Source organism: Nerophis ophidion, unplaced genomic scaffold, assembly GCF_033978795.1.
Source record: "Nerophis ophidion isolate RoL-2023_Sa unplaced genomic scaffold, RoL_Noph_v1.0 HiC_scaffold_45, whole genome shotgun sequence".
Taxonomy (NCBI): domain Eukaryota; kingdom Metazoa; phylum Chordata; class Actinopteri; order Syngnathiformes; family Syngnathidae; genus Nerophis; species Nerophis ophidion.
The window spans coordinates 367,668-391,450 of record NW_026906967.1 but is presented as its reverse complement, the minus strand read 5'-3'; the positions used below and the strand labels follow the sequence as shown (position 1 = coordinate 391,450).

The following is a 23,783-nucleotide window of genomic DNA, read 5'->3' as shown; positions in this document are numbered from 1 at the left end:
CAACATGATACATCACACATACAACATGATACATCACACATACAACATGATACATCACACATACAACATGATACATCACACATACATGCATACAACATGATACATCACACATGCATGCATACAACATGATACATCACACATGCATGTATACAACATGATACATCACACATACAACATGATACATCACACATACAACATGATTCATCACACATGCATGCATACAACATGATACATCACACATGCATGCATACAACATGATACATCACACATGCATGCATACAACATGATACATCACACATGCATGCATACAACATGATACATCACACATGCATGCATACAACATGATACATCACACATACAACATGATACATCACACATGCATGTATACAACATGATACATCACACATACAACATGATACATCACACATGCATGCATACAACATGATACATCACACATGCATGCATACAACATGATACATCACACATGCAAGCATACAACATGATACATCACACATGCATGTATACAACATGATACATCACACATGCCTGTATACAACATGATACATCACACATACAACATGATACATCACACATGCATGTATACAACATGATACATCACACATGCATGCATACAACATGATACATCACACATGCATGTATACAACATGATACATCACACATACAACATGATACATCACACATACAACATGATACATCACACATGCATGCATACAACATGATACATCACACAAGCATGTATACAACATGATACATCACACATACAACATGATAAATCACACATACAACATGATACATCACACATGCATGCATACAACATGATACATCACACATACAACATGATACATCACACATACATGCATACAACATGATACATCACACATGCATGCATACAACATGATACATCACACATGCATGTATACAACATGATACATCACACATACAACATGATACATCACACATACAACATGATTCATCACACATGCATGCATACAACATGATACATCACACATACAACATGATACATCACACTTGCATGCATACAACATGATACATCACACATGCATCCATACAACATGATACATCACACATGCATGTATACAACATGATACATCACACATACAACATGATACATCACACATGCATGCATACAACATGATTCATCACACATGCATGCATACAACATGATACATCACACATGCATGCCTACAACATGATACATCACACATGCATGCATACAACATGATACATCACACATACATGCATACAACATGATACATCACACATGCATGCATACAACATGATACATCATACATACAACATGATACATCACACATACATGCATACAACATGATACATCACACATGCATGCATACAACATGATACATCACACATGCATGTATACAACATGATACATCACACATACAACATGATACATCACACATACAACATGATTCATCACACATGCATGCATACAACATGATACATCACACATGCATGCATACAACATGATACATCACACATGCATGCATACAACATGATACATCACACATGCATGCATACAACATGATACATCACACATGCATGCATACAACATGATACATCACACATACATGCATACAACATGATACATCACACATACATGCATACAACATGATACATCACACATACAACATGATACATCTCACATACATGCATACAACATGATACATCACACATACAACATGATACATCACACATACATGCATACAACATGATACATCACACATGCATGCATACAACATGATACATCACACATACAACATGATACATCACACATACTGTACATGCATACAACATGATACATCACACATGCATGCATACAACATGATACATCACACATGCATGTATACAACATGATACATCACACATACAACATGATACATCACACATACAACATGATTCATCACACATGCATGCATACAACATGATACATCACACATGCATGCATACAACATGATACATCACACATGCATGTATACAACATGATACATCACACATGCATGCATACAACATGATACATCACACATGCATGCATACAACATGATACATCACACATGCATGCATACAACATGATACATCACACATGCATGCATACAACATGATACATCACCCATGCATGCATACAACATGATACATCACACATACATGCATACAACATGATACATCACACATACAACATGATACATCTCACATGCATGCATACAACATGATACATCACACATGCATGCATACAACATGATACATCACACATGCATGTATACAACATGATACATCACACATGCATGTATACAACATGATACATCACATATGCATGTATACAACTTGATACATCACACATACATGATACATCACACATGCATGGATACAACATGATACATCACACTTTTATGTATACAACATGATACATCACACATACAACATGATACATCACACATGCATGCATACAACATGATACATCACACATACAACATGATACATCACACATGCATGCATACAACATGATACATCACACATGCATGCATACAACATGATACATCACACATGCATGCATACAACATTATACATCACACATGCATGCATACAACATGATACATCACACATACATGCATACAACATGATACATCACACATACAACATGATACATCTCACATGCATGCATACAGCATGATACATCACACATGCATGTATACAACATGATACATCACACATGCATGTATACAACATGATACATCACACATGCATGTATACAACATGATACATCACATATGCATGTATACAACTTGATACATCACACATACATGATACATCACACATGCATGGATACAACATGATACATCACACATTTATGTATACAACATGATACATCACACATACAACATGATACATCACACATGCATGTATACAACATGATACATCACACATACAACATGATACATCACATGCATGTATACAACATGATACATCACACATGCATGTATACAACATGATACATCACACATACATGATACATCACACATGCATGTATACAACATGATACATCACACATGCATGTATACAACATGATACATCACACATATAACATGATACATCACACATGCATGCATACAACATGATACATCACACATGCGTGTATACAACATGATACATCACATATGCATGTATACAACATGATACATCACACATACATGATACATCACACATGCATGGATACAACATGATACATCACACATGCATGTATACAACATGATACATCACACATGCATGGATACAACATGATACATCACATATGCATGTATACAACATGATACATCACACATACATGATACATCACACATGCATGGATACAACATGATACATCACACATGCATGCATACAACATGATACATCTCACATGTATGCATACAACATGATACATCACACATCTATGCATACAACATGATACATCACACATGCATGCATACAACATGATACATCACACATGCATGCATACAACATGATACATCACACATGCCTGTATAAAACATGATACATCACACATACAACATGATACATCACACATGCATGTATACAACATGATACATCACACATGCATGCATACAACATGATACATCACACATGCATGCATACAACATGATACATCTCACATGCATGTATACAACATGATACATCACACATGCATGTATACAACATGATACATCACATATGCATGTATACAACATCATACATCACACATACATGATACATCACACATGCATGTATACAACATGATACATCACACATGCATGATAACACATGATACATCACACATATAACATGATACATCACACATGCATGCATACAACATGATACATCACACATGCATGTATACAACATGATACATCACATATGCATGTATACAGCATGATACATCACACATACATGATACATCACACATGCATGGATACAACATGATACATCACACATGCATGTATACAACATGATACATCACACATATAACATGATATATCACACATGCATGCATACAACATGATACATCACACATGCATGCATACAACATGATACATCACACATGCATGCATACAACATGATACATCACACATGCATGCATACGACATGATACATCACACATGCATGCATACGACATGATACATCACACATGCATGCATACAACATGATACATCACACATGCATGTATACAACATGATACATCACACATGCATGTATACAACATGATACATCACACATACAACATGATACATCACACATGCATGCATACAACATGATACATCACACATATAACATGATACATCACACATGCATGCATACAACATGATACATCACACATGCATGCATACAACATGATACATCACACATGCATGCATACAACATGATACATCACACATGCATGCATACAACATGATACATCACACATGCATGCATACGACATGATACATCACACATGCATGCATACGACATGATACATCACACATGCATGCATACAACATGATACATCACACATGCATGTATACAACATGATACATCACACATGCATGTATACAACATGATACATCACACATACAACATGATACATCACACATGCATGCATACAACATGATACATCACACATGCATGCATACAACATGATACATCACACATGCATGCATACAACATGATACATCACACATGCATGCATACAACATGATACATCACACATGCATGCATACATCACACATGCATGTATACAACATGATACATCACACATACAACATGATACATCACACATGCATGCATACAACATGATACATCACACATGCATGCATACATCACACATGCATGTATACAACATGATACATCACACATACAACATGATACATCACACATGCATGCATACAACATGATACATCACACATGCATGTATATCAATCATCAATCAATGTTTACTTATACAGCCCTAAATCACTAGTGTCTCAAAGGGCTGCACAAACCACCACGACATCCTCGGTAGGCCCACATAAGGGCAAGGAAAACTCACACCCAGTGGGACATCGGTGACAATAATGACCCAGTGGGACGTCGGTGACAATAATGACTATGAGAACCTTAGAGAGGAGGAAAGCAATGGATGTCGAGCGGGTCTAACATGATACTGTGAAAGTTCAATCCACAATGGATCCAACACAGTCGCGAGAGTCCCGTTCACAGCGGAGCCAGCAGGAAACCATCCCAAGCGGAGGCGGATCAGCAGCGCAGAGATGTCCCCAGCCGATACACAGGCAAGCAGTACATGGCCACCGGATCGGACCGGACCCCCTCCACAGGGGAGAGTGGGACATAGAAGAAAAAGAAAAGAAACAGCTGATCAACTGGTCTAAAAAGGGAGTCTATTTAAAGGCTAGAGTATACAAATGAGTTTTAAGGTGAGACTTAAATGCTTCTACTGAGGTGGCATCTCGAACTGTTACCGGGAGGGCATTCCAGAGTACTGGAGCCCGAACGGAAAATGCTCTATAGCCCGCAGACTTTTTTTGGGCTTTGGGAATCACTAATAAGCCGGAGTCCTTTGAACGCAGATTTCTTGCCGGGACATATGGTACAATACAATCGGCAAGATAGGATGGAGCTAGACCGTGTAGTATTTTATACGTAAGTAGTAAAACCTTAAAGTACAACATGATACATCACACATGCATGTATACAACATGATACATCACACATACAACATGATACATCACACATGCATGCATACAACATGATACATCACACATGCATGCATACTACATGATACATCACACATGCATGCATACAACATGATACATCACACATGCATGCATACTACATGATACATCACACATGCATGCATACAACATGATACATCACACATGCAAGCATACAACATGATACATCACACATGCATGTATACAACATGATACATCACACATGCCTGTATACAACATGATACATCACACATACAACATGATACATCACACATGCATGTATACAACATGATACATCACACATGCATGCATACAACATGATACATCACACATGCATGTATACAACATGATACATCACACATACAACATGATACATCACGCATACAACATGATACATCACACATGCATGCATACAACATGATACATCACACATGCATGTATACAACATGATACATCACACATACAACATGATACATCACACATACAACATGATACATCACACATGCATGCATACAACATGATACATCACACATACAACATGATACATCACACATACATGCATACAACATGATACATCACACATGCATGCATACAACATGATACATCACACATGCATGTATACAACATGATACATCACACATACAACATGATACATCACACATACAACATGATACATCACACATACATGCATACAACATGATACATCACACATGCATGTATACAACATGATACATCACACATGCATGCATACAACATGATACATCACACATGCATGTATACAACATGATACATCACACATACAACATGATACATCACACATACAACATGATACATCACACATGCATGCATACAACATGATACATCACACATACAACATGATACATCACACATACATGCATACAACATGATACATCACACATGCATGCATACAACATGATACATCACACATGCATGTATACAACATGATACATCACACATACAACATGATACATCACACATACAACATGATACATCACACATACATGCATACAACATGATACATCACACATACAACATGATACATCACACATACATGCATACAACATGATACATCACACATGCATGCATACAACATGATACATCACACATGCATGTATACAACATGATACATCACACATACAACATGATACATCACACATACAACATGATACATCACACATACATGCATACAACATGATACATCACACATGCATGCATACAACATGATACATCACACATGCATGTATACAACATGATACATCACACATACAACATGATACATCACACATTCAACATGATTCATCACACATGCATGCATACAACATGATACATCACACATGCATGCATACAACATGATACATCACACATGCATGCATACAACATGATACATCACACATGCATGCATACAACATGATACATCACACATACATGCATACAACATGATACATCACACATGCATGTATACAACATGATACATCACACATACAACATGATACATCACACATGCATGCATACAACATGATACATCACACATGCATGCATACAACATGATACATCACACATGCAAGCATACAACATGATACATCACACATGCATGTATACAACATGATACATCACACATGCCTGTATACAACATGATACATCACACATACAACATGATACATCACACATGCATGTATACAACATGATACATCACACATGCATGCATACAACATGATACATCACACATGCATGTATACAACACGATACATCACACATACAACATGATACATCACACATACAACATGATACATCACACATGCATGCATACAACATGATACATCACACATGCATGTATACAACATGATACATCACACATACAACATGATACATCACACATACAACATGATACATCACACATGCATGCATACAACATGATACATCACACATACAACATGATACATCACACATACATGCATACAACATGATACATCACACATGCATGCATACAACATGATACATCACACATGCATGTATACAACATGATACATCACACATACAACATGATACATCACACATACAACATGATTCATCACACATGCATGCATACAACATGATACATCACACATGCATGCATACAACATGATACATCACACATGCATGCATACAACATGATACATCACACATGCATGCATACAACATGATACATCACACATGCATGCATACAACATGATACATCACACATACAACATGATACATCACACATGCATGTATACAACATGATACATCACACATACAACATGATACATCACACATGCATGCATACAACATGATACATCACACATGCATGCATACAACATGATACATCACACATGCAAGCATACAACATGATACATCACACATGCATGTATACAACATGATACATCACACATGCCTGTATACAACATGATACATCACACATACAACATGATACATCACACATGCATGTATACAACATGATACATCACACATGCATGCATACAACATGATACATCACACATGCATGTATACAACATGATACATCACACATACAACATGATACATCACACATACAACATGATACATCACACATGCATGCATACAACATGATACATCACACAAGCATGTATACAACATGATACATCACACATACAACATGATACATCACACATACAACATGATACATCACACATGCATGCATACAACATGATACATCACACATACAACATGATACATCACACATACATGCATACAACATGATACATCACACATGCATGCATACAACATGATACATCACACATGCATGTATACAACATGATACATCACACATACAACATGATACATCACACATACAACATGATTCATCACACATGCATGCATACAACATGATACATCACACATACAACATGATACATCACACTTGCATGCATACAACATGATACATCACACATGCATCCATACAACATGATACATCACACATGCATGTATACAACATGATACATCACACATACAACATGATACATCACACATGCATGCATACAACATGATTCATCACACATGCATGCATACAACATGATACATCACACATGCATGCCTACAACATGATACATCACACATGCATGCATACAACATGATACATCACACATACATGCATACAACATGATACATCACACATGCATGCATACAACATGATACATCACACATACAACATGATACATCACACATACATGCATACAACATGATACATCACACATGCATGCATACAACATGATACATCACACATGCATGTATACAACATGATACATCACACATACAACATGATACATCACACATACAACATGATTCATCACACATGCATGCATACAACATGATACATCACACATGCATGCATACAACATGATACATCACACATGCATGCATACAACATGATACATCACACATGCATGCATACAACATGATACATCACACATGCATGCATACAACATGATACATCACACATACATGCATACAACATGATACATCACACATACATGCATACAACATGATACATCACACATACAACATGATACATCTCACATACATGCATACAACATGATACATCACACATACAACATGATACATCACACATACATGCATACAACATGATACATCACACATGCATGCATACAACATGATACATCACACATACAACATGATACATCACACATACATGCATACAACATGATACATCACACATGCATGCATACAACATGATACATCACACATGCATGTATACAACATGATACATCACACATACAACATGATACATCACACATACAACATGATTCATCACACATGCATGCATACAACATGATACATCACACATGCATGCATACAACATGATACATCACACATGCATGCATACAACATGATACATCACCCATGCATGCATACAACATGATACATCACACATACATGCATACAACATGATACATCACACATACAACATGATACATCTCACATGCATGCATACAACATGATACATCACACATGCATGCATACAACATGATACATCACACATGCATGTATACAACATGATACATCACACATGCATGTATACAACATGATACATCACATATGCATGTATACAACTTGATACATCACACATACATGATACATCACACATGCATGGATACAACATGATACATCACACTTTTATGTATACAACATGATACATCACACATACAACATGATACATCACACATGCATGCATACAACATGATACATCACACATACAACATGATACATCACACATGCATGCATACAACATGATACATCACACATGCATGCATACAACATGATACATCACACATGCATGCATACAACATTATACATCACACATGCATGCATACAACATGATACATCACACATACATGCATACAACATGATACATCACACATACAACATGATACATCTCACATGCATGCATACAGCATGATACATCACACATGCATGCATACAACATGATACATCACACATGCATGTATACAACATGATACATCACACATGCATGTATACAACATGATACATCACATATGCATGTATACAACTTGATACATCACACATACATGATACATCACACATGCATGGATACAACATGATACATCACACATTTATGTATACAACATGATACATCACACATACAACATGATACATCACACATGCATGTATACAACATGATACATCACACATACAACATGATACATCACATGCATGTATACAACATGATACATCACACATGCATGTATACAACATGATACATCACACATACATGATACATCACACATGCATGTATACAACATGATACATCACACATGCATGTATACAACATGATACATCACACATATAACATGATACATCACACATGCATGCATACAACATGATACATCACACATGCGTGTATACAACATGATACATCACATATGCATGTATACAACATGATACATCACACATACATGATACATCACACATGCATGGATAAAACATGATACATCACACATGCATGTATACAACATGATACATCACACATGCATGGATACAACATGATACATCACATATGCATATATACAACATGATACATCACACATACATGATACATCACACATGCATGGATACAACATGATACATCACACATGCATGCATACAACATGATACATCTCACATGTATGCATACAACATGATACATCACACATCTATGCATACAACATGATACATCACACATGCATGCATACAACATGATACATCACACATGCATGCATACAACATGATACATCACACATGCCTGTATAAAACATGATACATCACACATACAACATGATACATCACACATGCATGTATACAACATGATACATCACACATGCATGCATACAACATGATACATCACACATGCATGCATACAACATGATGCATCTCACATGCATGTATACAACATGATACATCACACATGCATGTATACAACATGATACATCACATATGCATGTATACAACATCATACATCACACATACATGATACATCACACATGCATGTATACAACATGATACATCACACATGCATGATAACACATGATACATCACACATATAACATGATACATCACACATGCATGCATACAACATGGTACATCACACATGCATGTATACAACATGATACATCACATATGCATGTATACAGCATGATACATCACACATACATGATACATCACACATGCATGGATACAACATGATACATCACACATGCATGTATACAACATGATACATCACACATATAACATGATACATCACACATGCATGCTTACAACATGATACATCACACATGCATGCATACAACATGATACATCACACATGCATGCATACAAAATGATACATCACACATGCATGCATACGACATGATACATCACACATGCATGCATACGACATGATACATCACACATGCATGCATACAACATGATACATCACACATGCATGCATACAACATGATACATCACACATACAACATGATACATCACACATGCATGTATACAACATGATACATCACACATGCATGTATACAACATGATACATCACACATACAACATGATACATCACACATGCATGCATACAACATGATACATCACACATGCATGCATACAACATGATACATCACACATGCATGCATACATCACACATGCATGCATACAACATGATACATCACACATACAACATGATACATCACACATGCATGCATACAACATGATACATCACACATGCATGCATACATCACACATGCATGTATACAACATGATACATCACACATACAACATGATACATCACACATGCATGCATACAACATGATACATCACACATGCATGCATACATCACACATGCATGTATACAACATGATACATCACACATACAACATGATACATCACACATGCATGCATACAACATGATACATCACACATGCATGTATATCAATCATCAATCAATGTTTACTTATACAGCCCTAAATCACTAGTGTCTCAAAGGGCTGCACAAACCACCACGACATCCTCGGTAGGCCCACATAAGGGCAAGGAAAACTCACACCCAGTGGGACATCGGTGACAATAATGACCCAGTGGGACGTCGGTGACAATAATGACTATGAGAACCTTAGAGAGGAGGAAAGCAATGGATGTCGAGCGGGTCTAACATGATACTGTGAAAGTTCAATCCACAATGGATCCAACACAGTCGCGAGAGTCCCGTTCACAGCGGAGCCAGCAGGAAACCATCCCAAGCGGAGGCGGATCAGCAGCGCAGAGATGTCCCCAGCCGATACACAGGCAAGCAGTACATGGCCACCGGATCGGACCGGACCCCCTCCACAGGGGAGAGTGGGACATAGAAGAAAAAGAAAAGAAACAGCTGATCAACTGGTCTAAAAAGGGAGTCTATTTAAAGGCTAGAGTATACAAATGAGTTTTAAGGTGAGACTTAAATGCTTCTACTGAGGTGGCATCTCGAACTGTTACCGGGAGGGCATTCCAGAGTACTGGAGCCCGAACGGAAAATGCTCTATAGCCCGCAGACTTTTTTTGGGCTTTGGGAATCACTAATAAGCCGGAGTCCTTTGAACGCAGATTTCTTGCCGGGACATATGGTACAATACAATCGGCAAGATAGGATGGAGCTAGACCGTGTAGTATTTTATACGTAAGTAGTAAAACCTTAAAGTACAACATGATACATCACACATGCATGTATACAACATGATACATCACACATACAACATGATACATCACACATGCATGCATACAACATGATACATCACACATGCATGCATACTACATGATACATCACACATGCATGCATACAACATGATACATCACACATGCATGCATACTACATGATACATCACACATGCATGCATACAACATGATACATCACACATGCAAGCATACAACATGATACATCACACATGCATGTATACAACATGATACATCACACATGCCTGTATACAACATGATACATCACACATACAACATGATACATCACACATGCATGTATACAACATGATACATCACACATGCATGCATACAACATGATACATCACACATGCATGTATACAACATGATACATCACACATACAACATGATACATCACGCATACAACATGATACATCACACATGCATGCATACAACATGATACATCACACATGCATGTATACAACATGATACATCACACATACAACATGATACATCACACATGCATGCATACAACATGATACATCACACATACAACATGATACATCACACATACATGCATACAACATGATACATCACACATGCATGCATACAACATGATACATCACACATGCATGTATACAACATGATACATCACACATACAACATGATACATCACACATACAACATGATTCATCACACATGCATGCATACAACATGATACATCACACATGCATGCATACAACATGATACATCACACATGCATGCATACAACATGATACATCACACATGCATGCATACAACATGATACATCACACATACATGCATACAACATGATACATCACACATGCATGTATACAACATGATACATCACACATACAACATGATACATCACACATGCATGCATACAACATGATACATCACACATACAACATGATACATCACACATGCATGCATACAACATGATACATCACACATGCATGTATACAACATGATACATCACACATGCCTGTATACAACATGATACATCACACATACAACATGATACATCACACATGCATGTATACAACATGATACATCACACATGCATGCATACAACATGATACATCACACATGCATGTATACAACATGATACATCACACATACAACATGATACATCACACATACAACATGATACATCACACATGCATGCATACAACATGATACATCACACATGCATGTATACAACATGATACATCACACATACAACATGATACATCACACATACAACATGATACATCACACATGCATGCATACAACATGATACATCACACATACATGCATACAACATGATACATCACACATGCATGCATACAACATGATACATCACACATGCATGTATACAACATGATACATCACACATACAACATGATACATCACACATACAACATGATTCATCACACATGCATGCATACAACATGATACATCACACATGCATGCATACAACATGATACATCACACATGCATGCATACAACATGATACATCACACATGCATGCATACAACATGATACATCACACATGCATGCATACAACATGATACATCACACATACAACATGATACATCACACATGCATGTATACAACATGATACATCACACATACAACATGATACATCACACATGCATGCATACAACATGATACATCACACATGCATGCATACAACATGATACATCACACATGCAAGCATACAACATGATACATCACACATGCATGTATACAACATGATACATCACACATGCCTGTATACAACATGATACATCACACATACAACATGATACATCACACATGCATGTATACAACATGATACATCACACATGCATGCATACAACATGATACATCACACATGCATGTATACAACATGATACATCACACATACAACATGATACATCACACATGCATGCATACAACATGATACATCACACATGCATGTATACAACATGATACATCACACATACAACATGATACATCACACATACAACATGATACATCACACATGCATGCATACAACATGATACATCACACATACAACATGATACATCACACATACATGCATACAACATGATACATCACACATGCATGCATACAACATGATACATCACACATGCATGTATACAACATGATACATCACACATACAACATGATACATCACACATACAACATGATTCATCACACATGCATGCATACAACATGATACATCACACATACAACATGATACATCACACTTGCATGCATACAACATGATACATCACACATGCATCCATACAACATGATACATCACACATGCATGTATACAACATGATACATCACACATACAACATGATACATCACACATGCATGCATACAACATGATTCATCACACATGCATGCATACAACATGATACATCACACATGCATGCCTACAACATGATACATCACACATGCATGCATACAACATGATACATCACACATACATGCATACAACATGATACATCACACATGCATGCATACAACATGATACATCACACATACAACATGATACATCACACATACATGCATACAACATGATACATCACACATGCATGCATACAACATGATACATCACACATGCATGTATACAACATGATACATCACACATACAACATGATACATCACACATACAACATGATTCATCACACATGCATGCATACAACATGATACATCACACATGCATGCATACAACATGATACATCACACATGCATGCATACAACATGATACATCACACATGCATGCATACAACATGATACATCACACATGCATGCATACAACATGATACATCACACATGGATGCATACATCATGATACATCCCACATACATGCATACAACATGATACATCACACATACATGCATACAACATGATACATCACACATACATGCATACAACATGATACATCACACATACAACATGATACATCTCACATACATGCATACAACATGATACATCACACATGCATGCATACAACATGATACATCACACATGCATGCATACAACATGATACATCACACATGCATGCATACAACATGATACATCACACATGGATGCATACATCATGATACATCCCACATACATGCATACAACATGATACATCACACATACATGCATACAACATGATACATCACACATACATGCATACAACATGATACATCACACATACAACATGATACATCTCACATACATGCATACAACATGATACATCACACATGCATGTATACAACATGATACATCACACATACATGCATACAACATGATACATCACACATGCATGCATACAACATGATACATCACACATGCATGTATACAACATGATACATCACACATACAACATGATACATCACACATACAACATGATTCATCACACATGCATGCATACAACATGATACATCACACATACAACATGATACATCACACTTGCATGCATACAACATGATACATCACACATGCATCCATACAACATGATACATCACACATGCATGTATACAACATGATACATCACACATACAACATGATACATCACACATGCATGCATACAACATGATTCATCACACATGCATGCATACAACATGATACATCACACATGCATGCCTACAACATGATACATCACACATGCATGCATACAACATGATACATCACACATACATGCATACAACATGATACATCACACATGCATGCATACAACATGATACATCACACATACAACATGATACATCACACATACATGCATACAACATGATACATCACACATGCATGCATACAACATGATACATCACACATGCATGTATACAACATGATACATCACACATACAACATGATACATCACACATACAACATGATTCATCACACATGCATGCATACAACATGATACATCACACATGCATGCATACAACATGATACATCACACATGCATGCATACAACATGATACATCACACATGCATGCATACAACATGATACATCACACATGCATGCATACAACATGATACATCACACATGGATGCATACATCATGATACATCCCACATACATGCATACAACATGATACATCACACATACATGCATACAACATGATACATCACACATACATGCATACAACATGATACATCACACATACAACATGATACATCTCACATACATGCATACAACATGATACATCACACATGCATGCATACAACATGATACATCACACATGCATGCATACAACATGATACATCACACATACAACATGATACATCACACATACAACATGATACATCACACATACATGCATACAACATGATACATCACACATACATGCATACAACATGATACATCACACATACAACATGATACATCTCACATACATGCATACAACATGATACATCACACATGCATGCATACAACATGATACATCACACATGCATGCATACAACATGATACATCACACATGCATGCATACAACATGATACATCACACATGGATGCATACATCATGATACATCCCACATACATGCATACAACATGATACATCACACATACATGCATACAACATGATACATCACACATACATGCATACAACATGATACATCACACATACAACATGATACATCTCACATACATGCATACAACATGATACATCACACATGCATGTATACAACATGATACATCACACATACATGCATACAACATGATACATCACACATGCATGCATACAACATGATACATCACACATACAACATGATACATCTCACATACATGTATACAACATGATACATCACACATACAACATGATACATCTCACATACATGTATACAACATGATACATCACACATACAACATGATACATCTCACATACATGCATACAACATGATACATCACACATACAACATTTCCCCATTTTTCTACACAGTAACTCAGATATGTAACACTAGTGAGCAGTAGAGAATATGACGTGATTTTTGGGCCAGAACATGTTTAGTTTTATTCATTATTGCCGTGTTTCTTGCTGCTTTATGTTGTAAATTTTTTACATGAGATTTTCAGTTCATTTTATCATCAATCATTATACCTAGAAATTTGCTTTCATTTACTCTTTCAATTTCTATTCCGTCTATTTGTATTTGTGTTTGACACTTCTTTCCTACTTTTACCAAATAGCATTATTTTAGTTTTACTGAAATTCAATGATAGTCTGTTTTTGTCAAACCATCTTTTTAATTTGTTCATTTCATCTGTTATTATTTGTATTATCTTCTGTGTGTTCTCTCCTGAACAAAACACTGTTGTATCATCCGCAAATAATACTAATTTTAAATATTTTATAACTTTACAAATGTCATTTATATAAAGCTTGAACCATGTTGGTCCTAGTTTTGATCCTTGAGGTACACCACAGGATATATTTAGTGTTGTAGAAGTGTGTTCGCCCGGCTTCACGTATTGTTTCCTGTTGGTTAAATAACTTCTAATCCAGTTTAAGACCAACCCTCTGATGCCATACCAGTATAGTTTTTTGATTAAAATATTGTGATTAATAGTGTGAAATGCTTTAGTTGGATCAATAAACACTGCTGCCACATATTTTTTTTTTTTTACTATCAATTGCATTGGTCATTTCTTCTGTCTTTTCTATTACAGCCATCGAAGTTGAAATATTAGCTCTGTATCCATATTGGTTCTCATCTAATATTTTATGTTTGTTTGTGGAACTCTCTAATCTGACAGTTTTTCAATGATTTTAGAAAATTGTGGAAGTAAAGAAACAGGTCTATAATTTGTAAATTGGTGTTTGTCTCCATTCTGATGAATTGGTGCAATTTTAGCTATTTTCATTTTGTTTGGGAATTTACCTGTTTGAGATGATGGGTATTTTTACGCTGCTTTTGCAGTGTAGCGTGTAGTGTAGCTTGCTACAATTCTCTGAGGATAGCTTAGCTACATTTAATTGGGAGTAACTTGTAGCTTAGCTTACTACATTTTCCAGGTCGCTTGCCCATCACTGTCTGTTTGGCCTAGCTCACATGTGAATAGTTTGAATACTGCAAACTTCTATACAGTAACACCTCATTTGTGTTTTATGTTCTGCAGACGTCCAGCAGGTGTCAGCAGAGAGTCATGAAGATATTCCCTCCAAGCAGCAGGAGTGGAGCTCCAGTGTGGGACAGAAGGAGCTACAGACCCCCTCCCACATTAAAGAGGAAGAGGAGGAACTGTCGAAGCAGCTTCAAATGTTGGTGGAGGATAATGATGAAGCTGAAGCTCAGTCCTTACAGCTTCATCACTGTCAAAGTGAGGAGAACAGAGGGGCGGAGCTTGTAAGTCAACACATCACAGAAGCTGATGGAGAGCATTGTGAAGATATAAAGTCAGAACCAGACAGCATCTTTGCTCCACTGTCAGACATGGACCACATGATGTCACACTCTTCTGATCACAGTGACCACATCCAAAAACCTTTGGAGAGTAAAAATGACTCCAAAGGTGATACGAGACATCACACTAACAACAAACACTTTGACTGCTCTGAATGTGGGAAATCATTTAGACACAAGAGTTATATTACAATACACATGAGAATACATACTGGAGAGAAACCTTTTATTTGCTCTGTCTGTAAGAAGAGTTTTTCCATTAAGCCTGCCATGACCAGACACATGAGAACACACACTGGAGAGAAACCTTTTACTTGCTCTGTTTGTAAGAAGAATTTTTCCAGAAAGTCTAACATGTCCTCACACATGAGAACACATACTGGAGAGAAACCTTTGACTTGCTCTGTTTGTAAGAAGCGTTTCTCCACAAAGCAAAATATGGTCACACACATGAGAACACATTCTGGAGAAAAACCTTTTACTTGCTCTGTTTGCAAGAAATGTTTCTCCAGAAAGCCTGACATCTCCATACACATGAGAACACACACTGGAGAGAAACCTTTTACTTGTTCTGTTTGTAAGAAGAGTTTCTCCACAAAGTCTAACATGTCCTCACACATTAAAACACATACTGGAGAGAAACCTTTGACTTGCTCTGTTTGTAAGAAGCGTTTCTCCACAACGCAACATATGATCACACACATGAGAACACATACTGGAGAGAAACCTTTTACTTGCTCTGTTTGTAAGAAGTCTTTCTCCAGAAAGCCTGACATCTCCATACACATGAGGACACACACTGGAGAGAAACCTTTTACTTGTTCTGTTTGTAAGAAGAGTTTCTCCACAAAGTCTAACATGTCCTCACACATGAGAACACATACTGGAGAGAAACCTTTGACTTGATCTGTTTGTAAGAAGACTTTCTCCACGAAGCCTAACATGACCGCACACATGAGAACACATACTGGAGAGAAACCTTTTATCTGCCCTGTTTGCAAGAAGCATTTCTCCACAAAGCTTGTCATGACCACACACATGAGAACACACTGGAGAAAAACCATTTAGTTCAACTGTTTGTGCATAAGTTATCAGGTCAGTAAACACAAGTGTGTAACAGTCATGGAAGCTGCAGGGATTTAAAAACACTTAGTGATTGTGCTAAATGTACTTTAAAAACACAGCATGTTTAATATGAATGTATATTTGATGTTGTATGTAGTGCCTCTCATCTTCTACTGTTAAATTTAAAGGCCTACTGAAAGCCACTACAACCGACCACACAGTCTGATAGTTTACATATCAATGATGAAATATTAACATTGCAACACATGCCAATACGGCCTTTTTACTTTACTGAATTGCAATTTTAAAGGGGAACATTATCACCAGACCTATGTAAGCATCAATATATACCTTGATGTTGCAGAAAAAAGACCATATGTTTTTTTAACCCATTTCGGAACTCTAAAAGGGTGAATTTGGCGATTTAAACGCCTTTCAATTGTTTGCTGTCGGAGCAATGACCTTTCACCCGTGACGTTACAATGGGAAGCAATCCGCCATTTTTTCAAACACATTACACACACCAAGTCAAATCAGCTCTGTTATTTTCCGTTTTTTCGACTGTTTTCCGTACCTTGGAGACATCATGCCTCGTCGGTGTGTTGTTGGAGGGTGTAACAACATGAACAGGGACGGATTAAAGGTGACTTACGTGGAGTGTGCATCGATTAGCATGGCGTGCTAATCGACGCTAACATGCTATTTAGGCTAGCTGTATGTACATATTGCATCGTTATGCCTCATTTGTAACTATATTTGCATCCAGCCTTTCCCTCCACCCACATTTAATGCCAAACAAACACACACCAATCGACGGATTCAAGTACACCAGTGGTCAAAAGATGCGAAAGTCCCTTGTTTGTTCTGCACATTTTACCGGCGATGCTATGACAGACATGGCACAGAGATGTGTGGCTATCCTGCGACACTCAAAGCAGATGCATTTCCAACGATAAAGTCTACGAAATCACAAAGGTGAGTTTTGTTGATGTTATTGACTTATGTGCTAATCGGACATATTTGGTCACGGCCTGACTGGTAGCTAATCGATGTTAACATGCTATTTAGGCTAGCTGTATGTACATTTGTAGCTATATTTGCCTCCAGCCTTTCCCTCCACCCACATGTTATGCCAAACAAACATTTACCAATCGATGGATTTAAATTGCTCCAGTGGTCAAAAGATGCAATCGTTGGTTAGAAGGCGATCGCCGAATAGCTTCAATAGCTATTCGCTCAATAGCTTCAGTTTCTTCTTCAATTTCACTTTCGCTATCTGCCTCCACACTCCAACCATCCGTTTCAAAACATTCGTAATCTGTTGAATCTGCTGAAATCCACGTCTGAATCCGTGCTAATGTCGCTATATCTTCCTGTTCTATCCGCCATGTTTGTTTGTATTGGCGTCAATATGTGACGTCACAGGAAAATGGACGGTGGATTTACAGATAGCGAAAATCAGGCACTTTAAAACCTTTTTTCGGGATAATCCATGATGGATAACATTTTGAAAAAAGCTTCAAAAAATAAAATAAACCATTGGGAACTGATTTTTATTGGTTTTAACCCTTCTGAAATTGTGATAATGTTACCCTTTAAATTTCTCTCGAGTTACTTGTTAAAAACGTCGCGGAATGATGACGCATACGCGTGACGTCACCTGTTGGAGGGGACATATTAGCGTAGCACCAAACACGGCTAAAAGTCGTCTCTTTTCATCGCGCAATTACAAAGTATTTTGGACACCTGTGTTGCTGAATCTTTTGCAATTTGTTCATTCAATAATGGAGATTATAAAGAAGAATGCTGTTGGTGGAAAGCGGTGGATTGCAGCTGCCTTTAGCACCGAAACACAGCCGGTGTTTCTTTGTTTGTTTTTAACACAGAGCGGTCAAGCGAACATGTTTTCTCTACGTCAACCAGCATGTTTTTGGATGGGAAAATTGTGATATATATCTTACCGGAGAAATCATTGGATTATTCGTCGTCCTGCAGCAGCTGTGAGCTTGGCTCCTTGGCTTCTCTCTGAGACACTGGCGTGTTCACCGCAGCCATCCGACCTCGAGGTATGTTTTTACAATCTCACTAAAACACTAGTGTGCTGGTGAGAACAGCAGCAGCAAATGAAACTGCAGAATTTGAAATAAACTGTCAAGACTTTAACTTTGATTTTCTAGCAACATCAGCACATATAACATGTCTGACATTGTTGTGTGTGCAACACAATCTTTTTAATATGATTCTAACATTTATAGATTAGAGACTTCAGATTAGTGCTTTTATTTCAGTCAAGTACATGAGTTAATACACACATTTGTGTACTTTAAAATGAACACAACAGTTTGACTGAAAAGGTGAGAATAAACAGTACATAAAATATGTTACATACAATTAACATTTTAAGTGTAGATATTCATAATTCACTATTATACTTATTCATAATAGTGTTTTATATATGTTTTTTTAAATAATGAAGTGTTACATATTTTATTTTCTAATTGTAGATGATTCCATAGATGAACTCCTTTATATGATGTACATATTTGTTTTACATGTGTTCATACCTTTGCTTTTGAGTACACATAAATCCCTCTTAGTTCATATTTACTGGTTCACATCTGAAACATCTTCTGGACCACTTCTGGAAGCATATAATTATTTACTTTATACAACATTTGAGCAGTTGTGTTTTATATAAGATCATTTACTTTTAAAATGTATGACTTTGTGAATAATTTGTTGGGTCTCTAGAATCCATTCTATTAATTGTCTATTACTTTCTTGTGTAATATGATGATTGATGTGTGATTGTTTTATATGTATGTCCCCAGACTTTTATGCAATAAACAATGTATGCTTCAACTAAAGTTGGGTACAATAATTGTAGTTAATATTTGTAAGTATGTATTTTGTTCTATTTAGTAACGCACTCCATTTTTTAATGTTTTCTTTATATGACTTACATGTAGTGTCCAGCTTACTTCATCTATATTAACTCCTAAAAATGTGATATTATCCATAATTTGTTTTTTACAATTTTACAACCCCCAAATATGATATATTTAGTTTTATTGAAGTTTAGTGACAGTTTATTGACGTGCAGCCATCTATTTTATGGTCAAGTTCCCTCTGGATAAAATAAGATGAGAGTTAAATCAAGCGGTAATGAAGGTGAAGAATGGAATATTATTATATACATAATTATATATAGATAGTAGTGACAATTAAAGACACTTTCATCCTGTTCATTTGAGCAAAGAAAAAGAGTAAAGTAATATTCCAAACAATAGAAG

The 23,783-nt window shown here is 36.7% G+C and overlaps 1 protein-coding gene and 1 pseudogene across 1 annotated transcript in view; one reads left to right on the top strand and one right to left on the bottom strand.

Annotated features, from left to right (window-relative positions):
- The window catches only part of LOC133546839 (oocyte zinc finger protein XlCOF6.1-like), a 267,073-nt gene that overhangs the window by 112,217 nt on the left and 131,073 nt on the right, over nucleotides 1-23,783 (bottom strand). The window lies entirely within an intron of this gene.
- On the top strand, nucleotides 19,128-23,357 carry LOC133546841 (gastrula zinc finger protein XlCGF57.1-like; annotated as a pseudogene).